The sequence below is a fragment of the Bufo bufo genome, chromosome 2, assembly GCF_905171765.1.
Source record: "Bufo bufo chromosome 2, aBufBuf1.1, whole genome shotgun sequence".
Classification (NCBI taxonomy): Eukaryota; Metazoa; Chordata; class Amphibia; order Anura; family Bufonidae; genus Bufo; species Bufo bufo.
The window spans coordinates 519208291-519227663 of NC_053390.1; positions in this window are offsets into that span (position 1 = coordinate 519208291).

Consider the following 19373-nt stretch of genomic DNA (forward strand, 5'->3'; position numbering starts at 1 on the left):
TAAAATGGTACATTTTCTCAGTTTAAACTTTTGTTCCGTGATTTATGTTCTATTCTGAATAAAATATTAGAAGTTGGCACCTCCAGATCATTGCATTCAGTTTTTATTCACGATTTGTATAGTGTCCCAACTGTTTTGGAATCCGGTTTGTATTTATATGACCTAAGTGCTATCCCCATCTAGTGGTGGGATGTATAAATTACACCACACCAGCCTATGAACAGGGATACAACAGGTGTTGCAATACAAAATGACATGCAGTAGGATAATGTCGTGTTACAGTAATTTTGCAGTTCCTACGTGTCCTTAGTGGGACGCTGCACTAGCTGATAAGGTGGAGTGCCTTTAATGGGGATGAGAGACGTTAACAAATGCAAGAAGGAGACGGCTTTCCTGTTTGAGCTATCAGTTTGCATGTGTTCCTATACATACTACCTGTGTAAATAGTGTATGCAAAGACATCTGTACTGCAACTACATGCAGAAAAAGTTCTCCAGTTCTATAATAGCCTTTCTCTGTCAACCTCATGTGGACAGTAAGAAGACTACCACGGCTTCCCAACAAACATATTCTGATTGGTACAACACCATCCTTCATATCACCTGTATCATGAATCACACCATTGTTTTTCTGGTGAAATTTACCACCAGTTTGATGTGTCACACTGCTACCTTCCCATTTGAAAAACTGCAGTTGACTCCAAGCTGCAGGCATTCTAGATGGCTGCCATGTTGGTGACATGGCCTAACATAGAAACATAGAATGTGTCAGTAGATAAGAACCATTTGGCCCATCTAGTCTGCCCAATATACTGAATACTATAAATAGCCCCTGGCCCTATCTTATATGAAGGATGGCCTTATGCCTATCCCATGCATGCTTAAATTCCTACACTGTTTTTGCAGCTACCACTTCTGCAGGAAGGCTATTCCATGTATCCACTACTCTCTCAGTAAAGTAATACTTCCTGATATTACTTTTAAACCTTTGTCCCTCTAATTTAAAACGATGTCCTCTTGTAGCAGTTTTTCTTCTTTTAAATTGTCTCTCCTCTTTTACCATGTTGATTCCCTTTATGTATTTAAAAAGATGAAAATAGACAAATCGCCAGGACCGGATGGCATGCACCCCCGTATCATAAGGGAATTAAGTAATATCATAGCCAAACCCTTATTTCTGATATTTGCAGACTCTATACTGACAGGGAATGTCCCACAGGATTGGCACATAGCAAATGTGGTGCCAATACTCAAAAAGGGTCCAAAAACAGAGCCTGGAAACTATAGGCCGGTAAGTTTAACATCTGTTGTGGGTAAACAGTTTGAAGGTTTTCTGAGAGATGCTATGTTAGAGCATGTCAACGGAAATAAGCAAATAACGCCATATCAGTATGGCTTCATGAGGGATCGGTCATGCCAAACTAACTTAATCAGTTTCTATGAGGAGGTAAGTTCTTGACTTGACAGCGGCGAATCAATGGATGTATATCTGGACTTCTCCAAAGCATTTGACACTGTACCACACAAAAGGTTAGTATATAAAATGAGAATGCTCGGACTGGGAGAAAACGTCTGTATGTGGGTAAGTAACTGGCTGAGGGATAGAAAACAGAGGGTGGTTATTAGTGGTACACATTCAGATTGGGTCACTGTCACTAGTGGAGTACCTCAGGGGTCAGTATTGGGCCCTATTCTCTTCAATATATTTATTAATGATCTTGTAGAAGGCTTGCATAGTAAAATATAAATTTTCGCAGATGACACTAAACTGTGTAAAGTAATTAACACTGAAGAGGACAGTATACTACTACAGAGCGATCTGGATAGACTGGAGGCTTGGGCAGATAAGTGGCAGATGAGGTTTAACACTGACAAATGTAAAGTTATGCACATGGGAAGGAATAATGCAAGTCACCCGTACATACTAAATGGTAAAACACTCGGTAACACTGACATGGAAAAGGATCTAGGAATTTTAATAAACAGCAAACTAAGCTGCAAAAACCAGTGTCAGGCAGCTGCTGCCAAGGCCAATAAGATAATGGGTTGCATCAAAAGGGGCATAGATGCCCGTGATGAGAACATAGTCCTACCACTTTACAAATCATTGTACAGTTCTGGGCTCCTGTGAACAAGGCAGACATAGCAGAGCTGGAGAGGGTCCAGAGGAGGGCAACTAAAGTAATAACTGGAATGGGGCAACTACAGTACCCTGAAAGATTATCAAAATTAGGGTTATTCACTTTAGAAAAAAGATGACTGAGGGGAGATCTAATTACTATGTATAAATATATCAGGGGTCAGTACAGAGATCTATCCCATCATCTATTTATCTCCAGCACTGTAACTGTGATGAGGGGACATCCTCTGCATCTGGAGGAAAGAAGGTTTGTACACAAACATAGAAAAGGATTCTTTACGGTAAGAGCCGTGAGACTATGGAACTCTCTGCCTGAGGAGGTGGTGATGGTGAGTACAATAAAGGAATTCAAGAGGGCCTGGATGTATTTCTGGAGTGTAATAATATTACAGGCTATAGCTACTAGAGAGGGGTCGTTGATCCAGGGAGTTATTCTGATTGCCTGATTGGAGTCGGGAAGGAATTTTTTATTCCCCTAAAGTGGGGGAAATTGGCTTCTACCTCAAGAATGTCTTATCACCTTTTTTCACTGACTGAGCTAATTTCTCTTCTGCCTGTGCTTTAGAAGCTCTTACAGCTTGCTAGGCCTCTCTCTGCCTAATCTTATAAATTTCCCTTTCATCCTCTTTTTTATTTATTTTTATAATTACTAAATGTTTTTAATGAATTTGGCTACTTCTGCTGAGTACCACAGTGGCCTCTTCCTTTTTTTTACTTTTACTGACAAGCCTAATGCAATGACTTACTAGGATGGAAGATCCCTTCAGTCATCCACAGTACCTTCTACCTACCCCACCCTTCTACCCAAATTAAGATACAAGGATACCTTCTTGGAGAAAGAGGCCTTCACGGCCCAATTTATTAAACAATACATATTCACCAACTTTTCCAATAATAATAATGAACACAGAAACATATCAAAATGTAACAACATTCCGAACCTAGTAATAGAATAATAGGATCCTAGAAGGCAATGAGGCAAACCATTCTCTTCACTCTTCCCCTCCACTTGTCATACCACCTTGTGGTCACCGACCCAAGGGCACCAAATCCACCAAATTATAGTTCCATCTACCCCTGTGGGCACATTTTTCCCAAACAGGGGCCCCATCCACCAGCTTATCGAAACTCATGCGATGCACGCTCCAACTTGTCATGCACCTATTAAGCCTTGCATTGCCTTCCAGGACCCTCCATTAACATGCCCGTGAACATACCCCCCTCAAAACATACTGACAGGGAGGGTGGGTGGGAAACTTGACTGAATAATACTGTACGCCGGTGGGAGGTGCCTCCTCCCCCCAGGATTATATACAGCCCGCAAATCCCTAGTCCCACCCCTATCCTACCAGATAACAAGCCTAATGCAATGACTTACTAGGATGGAAGATCCCTTCAGTCATCCACAGTACCTTCTACCTACCCCACCCTTCTACCCAAATTAAGATACAAGGATACCTTCTTGGAGAAAGAGGCCTTCACGGCCCAATTTATTAAACAATACATATTCACCAATTTTTCCAATAATAATAATGAACACAGAAACATATCAAAATGTAACAACATTCCGAACATAGTAATAGAAAAATAGGATCCTAAAAGGCAACGAGGCAAACCATTCTCTTCACTCTTCCCCTCCACTTGTCATACCACCTTACCCTTGGCTGCGGTCACCGACCCAAGGGCACCAAATCCACCAAATTATAGTTCCATCTACCCCTGTGGGCCCATTTTTCCCAAACAGGGGCCCCATCCACCAGCTTACCAAAACTCATGCAATGCACGCTCCAACTTGTCATGCACCTATTAAGCCTTGCATTGCCTTCCAGGAACCTCCATTAACATGCCCGTGAACATACCCTCCTCAAAACATACTGACAGGGAGGGTGGGTGGGAAACTTGACTGAATAATACTGTACGCCGGTGGGAGGTGCCTCCTCCCCCCAGGATTATATACAGCCCACGAATCCCTAGTCCCACCCCTATCCTACCAGATAACACATTAACGCCTTTCTGCCTTCAACTTCCCCGTAAGTCAGGCTACATTACGCTATGCTGCGCCCCTCTCCGTTGCTCTCATGACTTACTAGGATGGAAGATCCCTTCAGTCATCCACAGTACCTTCCTACTTACCCCACCCTTCTACCCAAATTAAGACACAAGGATACCTTCTTGGAGAAAGAGGCCTTCACGGCCCAATTTATTAAACAGTACATATTCACCAACTTTTCCAATAATAATAATGAACACAGAAACATATCAAAATTCCGAACCTAGTAATAGAATAATAGGATCCTAGAAGGCAACAAGCCATCCACCAGCTTACCGAAACTCATGCAATGCACGCTCCAACTTGTCATGCACTATTAAGCCTTGCATTGCCTTCCAGGACCCTCCATTAACACCTCACCTATGAGCGTCATGCCACACCCTCAGAGCCGTCTCCAAGCCCTCCTGAAGCCCCAAAGCCCACATGTCAGTACCCACATTGTTGAGATGAACCCCGTCATGCCTCAGGAACTGAGGCGAAGCAGCCTCAAATTCCCTATGGCGCACCACTATTCCACTATGACGCCGCACAAAGCGCCCCACTTCCTTATTTGGCTTCGCCCTCGCCATATTAATCCGATCTGGCGAAACGCCAAGCTCTCCGAGCAACCACCTCCGACCACACCACCAACAACCAAGGAAAATTACACCATAACCGCAACAAGTCCAGTTTAATATCCCGAATCACCTCTCTAGAACTACGAACCCCTAAATCGTTACCACCCACATGCAACACCAAAATATCCAGTGGCCTGTCAAAAGAAACCGAGGCATGAAATTCCTGAAGCACCCGTCCCCATAAGAGCCCCCGCAAACCAATCCATCGCACTTGCAATTCATCGGGTCGCAAACCCAATTGCCTTCCGTTCCTCAGCATGTCCGCACACAAAGCTCCCCAATAAACGTAGGAATGTCCAAGAATCCACGCCAAGCACGGTGATGAACCTAAAACAAACAATTACAGCTGCTGAACTGAATATCACCAACAACGGGAACAGTGCAATACCGATCACAACCCAGAATTACAGCATGTGAGGACGAATGTATGAGCGATAACACGCCGATTTCCAACGCCCTATCCGCTTGATAGCTTCCTCGCCCAAACCCCATCTAGCCGCCTCAGTCGTAGTGCCAATCCTGAAAGAATGAGACGCAAACTCCTGTGCTGGGTATCCCGCGGCAGGCAGGCATTTTCTAAATACTGCCACGAATTGAAAACGGGACAACGCCGGTCCGTCCCGATGCATCAATACCGAGCCTGGAACATCAGGCCTAACCCTCAAAAATTCCTCCACACTCCTGATTGGACACAAGACCGACCCACTCAAAGCGCGCAACACAATACTCACCCCCTTGCCATCCTGGTCAGTCTTAGACCTGCGCAACACACACCGCAACCCCCCTTCACCAAAGGAAATGTCCTCACGTAACAAGCCACCCCCGCCAAACCGACTACTAGCCACCAACTCCGAGACCCGAAAGGCACCAAAAAAGGCCAAAGAAAAAGCGTCTCTAAACAGACTCACCTCAAACCCAGACGAACACACCACACTGGCTTGCTCTCACAATTTCTGCAACACAGCAAACGAGCCTGCGAAAACGATCCCACTGAAATCGAGAAAGTGAGTCAGTAATAGAATCGTCAACACCAGGAACATGCACAGCTACAAAACAAGCGTTCAACCTCAAACCCCTACGAACTAAGTGGTGCAGCAGGCGCAACACTGGAGGGGAATTAGCAGACTGACTATTAACTGCTTGCACCACCCCCAGATTATCGCAACAAAAACGCACCCGTTTATTCGTAAGCAAGTCCCCCCACAATTCCGTTGCCAAAACAATTGGGAACAATTCCAGCAAGGCTAAATTGCCCAAAAATCCTGCCACCCTCCACTCCTCAGGCCAGGGACCCGCACTCCACTGCCCCTGGCAGAACGCTCCATAACCGCACAACCCTGAAGCATCAGTAAACAGTTCTAAGTCAACACTGGAAACAGGCGCCTCCATCCATACCGAACGACCATTAAATTCGCCCAAAAAACACTCCCAGACCACTAAGTCTGCCCTCACTTCAGATGACAACCGCAAAAAATGAAAAGGTACCGTGACCCCTGCCGTAGCCATGGCCAAGCGTCTACAAAAAACCTGACCCATCGGCAAGATCCTACACGCGAAATTCAATTTACCAGCCGAACCTGCACTATTTTAGCCTTACGCAGGAAAACCACCTCACTCAACAAATCTGCCACCTTATCACCAGGTAATCTACATTCCATTGCCACACTATCAATTACAATACCTAAAAACTTGACAGTCGTAGCAGGCCCTTCAGTTTTCTCGGGCGCCAACGGCACGCCGAACCTGGCCGCCACCCTTTCCATAGTTCGCAACAAAACTGAGCAAACCCTTGATCCAGCCGGTCCCAAAAACAAAAAATCATCAAGATAATGCAACACTGAATTCCAACCCGCTTCCTGCTTCACCACCCACTCCAGAAAAGAACTAAACGTTTCAAACAATGAACACTAAATAGCACAACCCATCGGTAAGCAACAATCAACATAATACTGACCCTCCCACTTAAAACCCAGTAAACTATCCGGATGAATGGGCAATAAAAGGAACGCTGCCTCAATATCCGTTTTTGCCAACAAGGCCCTCTGGCCAAAACGACGCACCCAACGGACCGCCTCATCAAAAGACGTGTGCGACACTGAACATAACTCATCGCTAATACCATCATTAACTGAACACGCCGCGGGAAAAGACAGGTGATGAATAAGCCTGAACTTGCCCGACTCCTTCTTAGGAACCAGCCCCAGAGGGGAAACCCACAAATCCTGCAAAGGACATTCAACAAACGGGCCCGCTATCCTCCCCGCAGCAACCTCTTTTCCAATCTTCTCCGCAACCACCTCCGGTCGTCGCAAGGCAGAAGCCAGATTGCAAGCAGCGACCTCTACCTGAACTGACACACACGGGATCACAAAACCGTCCCTAAAACCCCTCAACAACAACTCTGCAGCCTCCCTATTTGGGTATGTCTTTAGCCATTGTACCCTCTCTTCCACCATCACGGGAGTCTCCCCCTTTGTGCAGAGCCTCAAATAGAGTTGAGCGGACACCTGGATGTTCGGGTTCGGCAGGTTCGGCCGAACTTGAAAAAAAAGTTCGGGTTCGGGACCCGAACTTGACCCCGAACCCGAACCCCATTGAAGTCAATGGGGACGCGAACTTTTGGGCACTAAAATGGCTCTAAAATAGTCCTGGAAAGGGCTAGAGGGCTGCAAAAGGCATCAAAATGTGCTTAAGAGCATGGCAACTGTTCTGCAAACAAATGTGGATAAGGAAATGACTTAAAATAACATAAAATACTGAAAAATTTAAAATAACAATCTGGATCTAGGTAGCAAACACTGATTTGTGTTATTTTTTATTTTAAAATTAGGTTATCCCCCAAAATATTGGGACATATAATAAAATAAAACAAAGAATAAGTGCACTTGAGTACAAGAATGGATGGTTGAGGCTGGTATAAATGTCTATTCTGCACAAGGTACGGACAAGTCCTGTGGGATCCATGCCTGGTTCATTTTAATAAATGTAAGCTTGTTCACATTGGCTGTGGCCTGTTATAATGCTCTCTGCCGTGCTAAACACACGTTCACACTATACACTGGCAGGGCCGTCTTTAACAAGGGGCAAAAGGGGTAGCTGCCCCGGGCCCAGTTGCACCTGGGGGGCCCAAGGCAGCTGCCTCTTGAGCCCTGCTAGCCACTGCCCCGGGTGTCAGGCTGTCAGCCTGTCGGCACTCCAGGCAGCGTACTGTGAGAGCTGTGATTCTCTAGGACCTTAGATGACATCATCACCATGTGACCAGTAACCTAGCAATATTACTGGTCACATGGCTATGAGGTCATCAAGGTCCTTTCTACCAGGAGTGTTGCTGTAGAAGTTTGCCTTAACTGTGGAGCTTTTTTTGTGAAGATTACATAAGAAAAAGGTGACTGGGGCTGTTATGCTAATATACTGTAAACTACTGTATAGTGGGGTGCTGTATAATGTGGGGGCCTGTATACTGTGGGGGCCTGTATACTGTGGGGGACTGTATACTGTGGGGGCCTGTATACTGTGGGGGGCTGTATACTGTGGGGGGCTGTATACTGTGGGTGCTGTATATTGTGGAGTGCTATACTGCTGTACAAAACTGTATAGTGTGGGGGGCTGTATAGTGTGGGGTGCTGTATCGTGTATAGTTTGGGGTGCTGTATACGGTGACGTGCTATACTGCTCTACTGTATACTGTGAGGTGTTGTATACTGTGGGGTGCTATACTGCATACTGTGTGGTGCTGTATACTGTGGGCTGCTATACTGCTCTACTATATACTGTGGGGTACTGTATAGTGTGGGGTGCTATACTGCATACTGTGTGATGCTGTATACTATAGGGTGCTATACTGCATACTGTGGGTTTCTGTATACTATAGGGTGCTATACTGCATACTGTGGGGTGCTGGGGTGCACTGTAACGCTAGGGTGAGCCGAGCCCTGGTCTCCTTCCTGCAGAGCGGTGCCCACTTCCAGCCTGAGCCCAGCTGCCCAGAGCACTGATCCTGAGCCGCTGGAGTCTTCAGAACTGGAAGTATTTACAGTCATTCACTGTACTCTACCAGATTCTTTGTGTGTGTGTTGAGGTGGAGGGCGTGATTGCCTGATAAGTTGTGGGAAGGCGGGATCCAGGGGGCCCAAGTAAATTTTTGCCCAGGGTCCAATCAATATTAAAGACGTCCCTGTACACTGGCTGTAGGGCAGGTCAGCACCTCCAAGGCTGACAAAGCTTTTCCACATTTGGGCCATGCTAACCCTGCCTTCTCAGGTGCTGGCGGTGCCCCAGCTGCGTTGGCGACCTCCTTCTCCTCCTCTGCCTTCGCCTTGTGCTTCCACTGTGCCCCCGCTGTCAGGTGGGAATGCCATCAACAGCGTGCACTTGTAGTCGCGCATCTTCCGATCAGTAACAGATGTTTTCACTAAATTTAGTTCCCTGTCAGCAATGCAGAGCAGGGGTTCATTAACGGCAAAAGGGGGTTCTTGTCACCCAGCAATAGAACAGAGGATTTTGAGAGATTTAGGCCCCTGTCACCCAGGCACAGCAGGGGTTCATTCACGGCAAAAGGGGGTTCATGTCACCCAGCAATAGAACAGAGGATTTTGAGAGATTTAGGCCCCTGTCACCCAGGCACTGCAGCGGTTCATTCACGGCAAAAGGGGGTTTATGTCACCCAGCAATAGAACAAAGGATTTTGAGAGATTTAGGCCCCTGTCCCCCAGGCACAGCAGGGGTTCATTCACGGCAAAAGGGGGTTCTTGTCACCCAGCAATAGAACATAGGATTTTGAGAGATTTAGGCCCCTGTCACCCAGGCACAGCAGGGGTTCATTCACGGCAAAAGAGGGTTCATGTCACCCAGCAATAGAGCAGAGGATTTTGAGAGATTTAGGCCCCTGTCACCCAGGCACAGCAGCGGTTCATTCACGGCAAAAGGGGGTTCATGTCACCAAGCAATAGAACAGAGGATTTAGAGTGATTTAGGCCCCTGTCACCCAGGCAAAGCAGGGGTTCTTTCACGGCAAAAGGGGGTTCTTGTCACCCAGCAATAGAACAGAGGATTTTGAGAGATTTAGGCCCCTGTCACCCAGGCACAGCAGGGGTTAAATCACGGCAAAAGGGGGTTCTTGTCACCTAGCAATAGAACAGAGGATTCTGAGAGATTTAGGCCCCTGTCACGCAGGCACAGCAGGGGTTCATTCACGGCAAAAGGGGGTTCATGTCACCCAGCAATAGAACAGAGGATTTTGAGAGATTTAGGCCCCTGTCACCCAGGCACAGCAGGGGTTCATTCACGGCAAAAGGGGGTTCTTGTCACCCAGCAATAGAACAGAGGATTTTGAGAGATTTACCATCCTCAGAACGGCATTAGGCCCGACCAAATATCGCTGTAGATTCAGGAGGCTATTGGGACCTGAGGTAGTAGGTTCAGTAGGACGTGTAGCTATGGCAGAACGGCCACGTCCTTTCCCTGCACCAGAGGCTCCACCAACACCACCACCACGACCATGACCGCGTCCCTTATTAGATGTTTGTTAAGTCTGTTAAAAATAATTAACCGCCAATAAAAACCCTGATGTAGGGTATTGCACTCAATTTTTTTTTTTTTTACTCTATATGACAGCGGTATTTGTAGCCTAAATGTGACAGTCACTTATGCACGTCCTATCCCAAATGTGCAGTATATCAGAGGTTTTTTTCACCCTAGTAGCCAAAAAGCCATATTTCTGGCCTAAATGTGACAGTCACTTATGCACGTCTTATCCCAGATGTGCAGTATATTAGAGGGTTTTTTCACCCCAGTAACCAAAAAGCCGTATTTCTGGCCTAAATGTGCCAGTCACTTATGCACGTGTAATCCCAGATGTGCAGTATATCAGAGGGTTTTTTCACCCCAGTAACCAAAAAGCCATATTTCTGGCCTAATTGTGACAGTCACTTATGCTTGTCTAATCCCAGATGTGCAGTATATTAGAGGGTTTTTTCACCCCAGTAACCAAAAAGCCGTATTTCTGGCCTAAATGTGACAGTCACTTATGCTTGTCTAGTCCCAGATGTGCAGTATATTAGAGGGTTTTTTCACCCCAGTAACCAAAAAGCCGTATTTCTGGCCTAAATGTACCAGTCACTTATGCACGTGTAATCCCAGATGTGCAGTATATCAGAGGGTTTTTTCACCCCAGTAACCAAAAAGCCATATTTCTGGCCTAATTGTGACAGTCACTTATGCTTGTCTAATCCCAGATGTGCAGTATATTAGAGAGTTTTTTCACCCCAGTAACCAAAAAGCCGTATTTCTGGCCTAAATGTGACAGTCACTTATGCTTATCTAATCCCAGATGTGCAGTATATTAGAGGGTTTTTTCACCCCAGTAACCAAAAAGCCGTATTTCTGGCCTAAATGTGACAGTCACTTATGCACATGTAATCCCAGATGTGCAGTATATTAGAGGGTTTTTTCACCCCAGTAACCAAAAAGCCGTATTTCTGGCCTAAATGTGACAGTCACTTATGCACGTGTAATCCCAGATGTGCAGTATATTAGAGGCTTTTTTCACCCCAGTAACCAAAATGCCGTATTTCTGGCCTAAATGTGACAATCACTTATGCTTGTGTAATCCCAGATGTGCAGTATATTAGAGGGTTTTTCCACCCCAGTAACCAAAAAGCCGTATTTCTGGCCTAAATGTGACAGTCACTTATGCTTGTCTAATCCCAGATGTGCAGTATATTAGAGGGTTTTTTCACCCCAGTAACCAAAAAGCCGTATTTCTGGCCTAAATGTGCCAGTCACTTATGCACGTGTAATCCCAGATCTTCAGTATATCAGAGGCTTTTTTCACCCCAGTATGCCAAAGCCGTATTTATGGCCTAAATGTGACAGTCACTTATGCACGTGTAATCCCAGATGTGCAATATATTAGAGGCTTTTTTCACCACAGTATGCCAAAGCCGTATTTCTGGCCTAAATGTGACAGTCACTTATGCATGTGTAATCCCAGATGTGCAGTATGCTAGAGTTTTTTTTCACCCCAGTAACCAAAAAGCCGTATTTCTGGCCTAAATGTGACATTCACTTATGCATGTGTAATCCCAGATGTGCAGTATATTAGAGGGTTTTTTCACCCCAGTAACCAAAAAGCCGTATTTCTGGCCTAAATGTGACAGTCACTTATGCTTGTCTAATCCCAGATGTGCAGTATATTACAGGGTTTTTTCACCCCAGTAACCAAAAAGCCGTATTTCTGGCCTAAATGTGACAGTCACTTATGCACGTCTTATCCCAGATGTGCAGTATATCAGAGGCTTTTTTCACCCCAGTAACTAAAAAGCCGTATTTCTGGCCTAAATGTGACAGTCACTTATGCACGTGTAATCCCAGATGTGCAGTATATTAGAGGCTTTTTTCACCCCAGTAACCAAAATGCCGTATTTCTGGCCTAAATGTGACAGTCACTTATGCTTGTCTAATCCCAGATGTGCAGTATATTAGAGGGTTATTTCACCCCAGTAACCAAAATGCTGTATTTCTGGCCTAAATGTGACAGTCACTTATGCTTGTCAAATCCCAGATGTGCAGTATATTAGAGGGTTTTTTCACCCCAGTAACCAAAAAGCCGTATTTCTGGCCTAAATGTGACAGTCACTTATGCACGTCTTATCCCAGATGTGCAGTATATCAGAGGCTTTTTTCACCCCAGTAACCAAAAAGCCGTATTTCTGGCCTAAATGTGCCAGTCACTTATGCATGTGTAATCCCAGATGTGCAGTATATTAGAGGGTTTTTTCACCCCAGTAACCAAAAAGCCGTATTTCTGGCCAAAATGTGACAGTCACTTATGCACGTGTAATCCCAGATGTGCAGTATATCAGAGGCTTTTTTCACCCCAGTATGCCAAAGCCGTATTTATGGCCTAAATGTGACAGTCACTTATGCACGTGTAATCCCAGATGTGCAATATATTAGAGGCTTTTTTCACCACAGTATGCCAAAGCCGTATTTCTGGCCTAAGTGTGACAGTCACTTATGCACGTGTAATCCCAGATGTGCAGTATGTTAGAGCGTTTTTTCACCCCAGTAACCAAAAAGCCGTATTTCTGGCCTAAATGTGACAGTCACTTATGCTTGTCTAATCCCAGATGTGCAGTATATTAGAGGGTTTTTTCACCCCAGTAACCAAAAAGCCGTATTTCTGGCCGAAATGTGACAGTCACTTATGCACGTGTAATCCCAGATGTGCAGTATGTTAGAGGGTTTTTTCACCCCAGTAACCAAAAAGCCGTATTTCTGGCCTAAATGTGACAGTCACTTATGCTTGTCTAATCCCAGATGTGCAGTATATTAGAGTGTTTTTTCACCCCAGTAACCAAAAATCCGTATTTCTGGCCTAGGATTACACGTGCATAAGTGACTGTCACATTTAGGCCAGAAATACAGCTTTTTGGTTACTGGGGTGAATATGACAGTAACCAAAAAGCCGTATTACTGGCCTAAATGTGACAGTCACATCTGGAAGTACACGTGCATAAGTGACTGTCACATTTAGGCCATAAATACGGCTTTGGCATACTGGGGTGAAAAAAGCCTCTGATATATTGCACATCTGGGATTACACGTGCATAAGTGACTATCACATTTAGGCCAGAAATATGTTTTTTTGGTTACTGGGGTGAAAAAACCCTCTGATATACTGCACATCTGGGATTAGACAAGCATAAGTGACTGTCACATTTAGGCCAGAAATACGGCTTTTTGGTTACTGGGGTGAATGTGACAGTAACCAAAAAGCCATATTTCTGGCCTAAATTTTACAGTCACTTATGCTTGTCTAATCCCAGATGCGCAGTATATTAGAGGGTTTTTTACCCCAGTAACCAAAATGCCGTATTTCTGGCCTAAATGTGACAGTCACTTATGCTTGTCTAATACCAGATATGCAGTATATTAGAGGGTTTTTTCACCCCAGTAACCAAAAAGCCGTATATCTGGCCTAAATGTCACAGTCACTTATGCTTGTCTAATCCCAGATATGCAGTATATTAGAGGGTTTTTTCACCCCAGTAACCAAAAAGCCGTATATCTGGCCTAAATGTCACAGTCACTTATGCACGTGTAATCCCAGATGTGCAGTATATTTAACAGATGTATTTTTTTAACCCCAGTAAGCAAAAAGCTGTATTTCTGGACTTGCAGACATGCAGATAGCCTGTGCTGGTGCACTATCGTTGCATAAAATGGCTGCCGATTATATATTGATATTGACTAACTGAAGAAAAAAAAGTTCGTTTTCAGCCGTAGTTGGCTCAGGGCAGGCTTAAAAAAATTGTGCACTGCACCCACAAAACACATTTGCTGTAGATCGCTGAGTACAAAAAACAGTTCTTGATAATATTTCTCCCTGATCTCTCCCTCACAGCAGCTGCAGCCTCTCCCTACACTAATCCGAGCAGAGTGACGGGCGGCGCTACGTGACTCCAGCTTAAATAGAGGCTGGGTCACATGCTGCAGTTGGCCAATCACAGCCATGCCAATAGTAGGCATGGCTGTGATGGCCTTTTGGGGCAAGTAGTATGACGCTTGTTGATTTGCTGCTGTGCAGCCTTTCAAAAAGCGCCAAGAAAGCGCCGAACACCAAACCCGAACTTTTTCGGATCCGGGTGCCGAAAAACCTAAAGTTCGGTACGAACCCGAACTTTACAGTTCGGGTACGCTCAACTGTAGCCTCAAATCCTCTGTCTTTTCCGCGCTTAAAACACTGCGACAAGCTGTGGGACCCCCCACAACCTAAACATTCGTGCTTGAACCAGCAATCGACGAGGTATTTACAGTAACCCTCGTTATACTGACAACAGCACCCCTTTCTATTCTCTATTCCCGCTATTGAACTCTGACCCCGAGGAACCCCCGGCCCTGGACCGAAAGGGCTGATAACACCATTTGGAGCCGACATCAGCCGCATGCATAAGCCGATGTCCTTGTGGTCCCACCTGATACTCGACCGCACCGCTTTTCTCTGTCTAAACTGTTCGTTATACCGGAGCCATGTTACCCCACCATATGTCCTATACGCTTCCCCAATCGCATCCATATAACAAAATAAGGCAGAACAATTCTCCGGCGCCTTCTCACCCACCACACTCGCAAAAATCGCAAAAGCCTGAAGCCAGTTCAAAAATGTCTGCGGAATCAACCTATACCGCCGCTTCTCCTCCTCCTCCTTTTTGCTTTCGTCCGGCTTCCCCCTATCCAAATTAAACTTTTCAAGCAGAAGCAACGAGAATATCTCAACATACTCGTCATTCTAAATTCTTTCCCTGACCTCAACCTTCAAATGCGCCCCCAAAGGCCCTTCAAAACAGACATAGACCTCCCCTTTCACAGAGTCCGCCAGCCTGACGTCTTCCCCCGTCCTGACTCTGGTACCCGCACACGCCGCCGTCTCCCCCGCCAAAGCATCCGCCGTGACAGTCGGCGTGCCCTCAACGGTATCCGCAATAGCACATACTCCCCCGCCCACTACTGCCGCAGACGCCCACACCGCCGCCGTGGACGCCCCAGAACCAGAACCCAAGCGCGCCAACAGTGATAGCATACCCGACAAAAACTCTCGCGCTAACCCTTCAGACCCAGACAGCCCCCCCAAGTCACCCCCCAACCCTGACCCAACACAGATTTGTCGCTGACACGAAGATCGCTCACCTGGCTGTCCCTAGGGTGTCCTCCCAGCAGCCGCCGACCGCCCCGTAGGTCCTCCTGTCCATGATCCGCTCTGTGCTGATGATGTGGAAGGACCGCTCCCGCCACGTCCTCAAGGCCACCGTCCGCCTCCCCTTCATCTTGACTCACTTCACCTTCTTCCAAGGCCTGGTAGTACTGGGAACCTCGGCCAGCGTCATCCTGGCCTGGTTGCAACTCACAATTGTCAAAGAAGCTAGGCCCACCTCCAAGTGGCCGCTGACCTTGCGCACCCCCGCCTTCCTCAAACATCACCGCTGTCTCCCCTTCCCCTGCTGCACTATGGGACGGAGCCAAGCCTGCATCCACAGCCAGCGCACGAACCGAAGAACCTTGGCCTGCAGTTCCGCCTCTCTTCACCGGCGTCACTGTTCCCTGCTTCATGCTTCCTCGCCGAACAGATGAAGACTGCCGCCGGTCAGAGGATGCAGGCCGCGACGCGCTCCCCCACTGCAGCTGCACTCCCAGGAAGGCCCCCACCATCCACAGATGAGGCCGCACTCTCCACCGCTCTCCTGGACCGGACGCTACCCGCGGACTGAACAGGTAAGGTCCGTCCACCGGCTCGCTCCACACCAGAAAGCACTGGCGGAGGGAACACCGCTCTAGAACTCATCCCCCTTCTCCCGTCGGTGCCCGGCGCTGCGCAGGATTCCTCCCGCTGCTGCCGGCAGGGGTTAACCGGTTCAACCCCAGCCAACGGCAGCGGAGGGACCCGAACGGGGCTCCTTAAGCGCCGCCGCACCTGGGGGTCGCCTCTGGGCTCAAACGCTCGGGTGGCACCGATCTCCTGGCCCTAGTTCTAACTGCAGGTGCCGCTGGGAGCCCGGCCGGACCCGCTAAAGCCCCCCACAGACTATCCTGAAGCCATTCAGAACCATAGCATTCTGCTGCTGCCCTCACTGCCATCAATAAATCATCCAAAGATGCCATGATGCGACTGACTTGCAAACTTGACTGAATAATACTGTACGCCGGTGGGGGGTGCCTCCTCCCCCCGGGATTATATACGACCCGCGAATCCCTAGTCCCACCCCTATCCTACCAGATAACACATTAACCCCTTCCTGCCTTCAACTTCCCCCTAAGTCAGGCCACACTACGCTATGCTGCGCCCCGCTCCGTTGCTCTCATTATCTGTTGCCTTCAATAGTGCCACTTTTAAGTAGTCCCATTTCTCCTGGACTCCATTGAAACTGTTCCAGTTTGATAGGGACTCATATACCACTAATCTAATTTTAGAAAATTATGTTTTTCTAAAATCTAAAACTTTTGTTTTTGTGTGGTGTGACTCAGTCACTGTACTTATAGTAAACCACACTGACTGGTGATCACTAGATCCCAAGCTTTCCCCTACAGTAATATCAGATAACAGGCTTCTCTCTTCCCCCACAGCTTGTGTCTAAAATTGAATCACCATCTTTCAAATCATTTTCATTTTATATAGATGCCTTACATTTGAGACAATCTGTATACATCACCTCAAATAATTGTTTGCTGTGGGCTACGTAATCATTTTTTTCTTGCAACCATTTTTAAGAATGTTAACCCTTATATTTATCTTCTTTCAGTGACTAGTCATTCATGTTCTATTCATGTACATGTTGAACTGTAACATTTTCCTGTATAGACAACCTCTTATTACACATCTTATCTTATCTTTGTTGTGTATTCTACCAATCCCTGTCATCTTCATTGTAATCTTTAAAATCTTTATAAATGAAAATATACTGGGATTAGGATGACATTTTATGAAATACTTATTTTCAAACCATAGTCATAATTAAGCTCCAGTTTGTGGAAACCAAATAATCAAAAAATTATCTACTGAATATATTATTTTGATAGTGAAGATTGAGTTTTGTTATTTCATAACAGATATGATTCTTTAAAAAAAAACTGTCATGTTTCAAGGAACAAGCTGTTCTCAAGGTCTCAAGTAATCCAGCCATCCAGAATAGAAGTGCTGAACCACCCAAGGCTCAGATGACTATAGTTAGCTCTACTAAAAACTTGTAACATATCTTTCAATAACATTGACTCCTATTATTAGAGATGAGCGAATTTAAAAAAAATTCAATTTAGCCGCTTCGTCGAATTTTCAGAAAAAATTTGGTTCGGTCCGAATTTATTTGCGGCGAATCGCAATACAAAACGGCTATTTCCTGGCTGCAGAGAGTCATTGCAGTAACACGCATAGGGAGTCTGCTGTGGTAGTGAAATAATACTGAGTCAGTATGACATGCAGATGACATGCATCAGTCTTAGAATCACTGCAGACTTCACTTATTTGGGCAGTCACAGGGCCAAACTGACCAAATAATCAACTATGAACTCAGCCTTACAGGTCGACGTTAGTGCCAAGAAGAAGCGCTCTCCTTTTACACCATGGTCAGCTGATTCTGCATAGATGTCTACAGAACCTGTTCTATTAAACACTTATACAAGTAGAGCCCCCCGACAGAGTGGAGAGGGTGTCAGCAGTAAGTTTGTGTTGACGTCACTGATTATTTTGCCCTTCCTCTGATCCGTCAGAACAATAACCCCCAAAAAATGGATCCTGTCTGTTAAGCATAAGCCTTCACTCGGTCAGCATTTGGTCATTAATCCATCAGTATTGCTAATGCCAAAAAAACAAAACAGGAGTAGATCCAAAATAGAGATGACACGTGAATGGAATATTTGCATGTCTTCTGTGTTTTGTACCCACTATTGCTTTTGGCTACCAAATCACAAGCCAATTCTGATGGGACTATACAGGCCTTAAAGCAGCTACACAAGCAGGATCCGTTGTGCGTCTCATTTTTCCTTCCTTCTGACAGATCAGAAGAAGGGTCAAATAAATGATGATGTCATCCAGGCTGAAAGGAAAAATAGTGGCCCAGTCATGAAGTGGGGAGGGTGGGAACAGCAAGAGAAGTTCACAGAGTGGCCCTATGACATAGTGGTGAGGTGGCAGCAGCATGAGGAGACCACAGAGTGGCAAGGTGTCATAGTGTGGAGGTAGCAGCAGCATCAGGAGACCACAGAGTGACAAGGTGACATAGTGTGGAGGTGGCAGCAGCATCAGGAGACCACAGAGTGGCAAGGTGACAAAGTGTGGAGGTGGCGGCAGCATGAGGAGACCACAGAGTGGCAAGGTGACAAAGTGTGGAGGTGGCGGCAGCATGAGGCCACAGAGTAGCAAGGTGACATAGTGTGGAGGTGGCAGCAGCATCAGGAGACCCCAGAGTGGCAAGGTGACAAAGTGTGGAGGTGGCGGTAGTATGAGGAGGCCACAGAGTGGCAAGGTGATATAGTGTGGAGGTGGCAGCAGCATGAGGAGACCACAGAGTGGCAAGGTGACATAGTGTGGAGGTGGCAGCAGCATGAGGAAGCCACAGAGTGGCAAGGTGACATAGTGTGGAGCTGGCAGCAGCATCAGGAGACCACAGAGTGGCAAGGTGACATAGTGTGGAGGTCGCAGCAGCATGAGGAGGCCACAGAGTGGCAAGGTGACATAGTGTGGAGCTGGCAGCAGCATCAGGAGACCGCAGAGTGGCAAGGTGTGACATAGTGTGGAGATGGCAGCAGCATCATGAGGCCACAGAGTGGCAGGGTGACATAGTGTGAAGGTGGGTGGCAATACCAGTACCAGCTGAAGATGATGGGTGAAAAAGGAGCACTTGGTATCAGATGTGTGGCATCAAGTGGGTGGCAGCATCAGAATAGTAGCTGAGGCAGGTAGCCAGAAGAAACCGGTCTCTTTTGTCAAAGTGTTGATGTGGCACCATGGATGATCTAGTCTGATGCGACAGGCATTGGTGAGTGGAAATCCTGGCTGATCCATGCCTGACTCATCT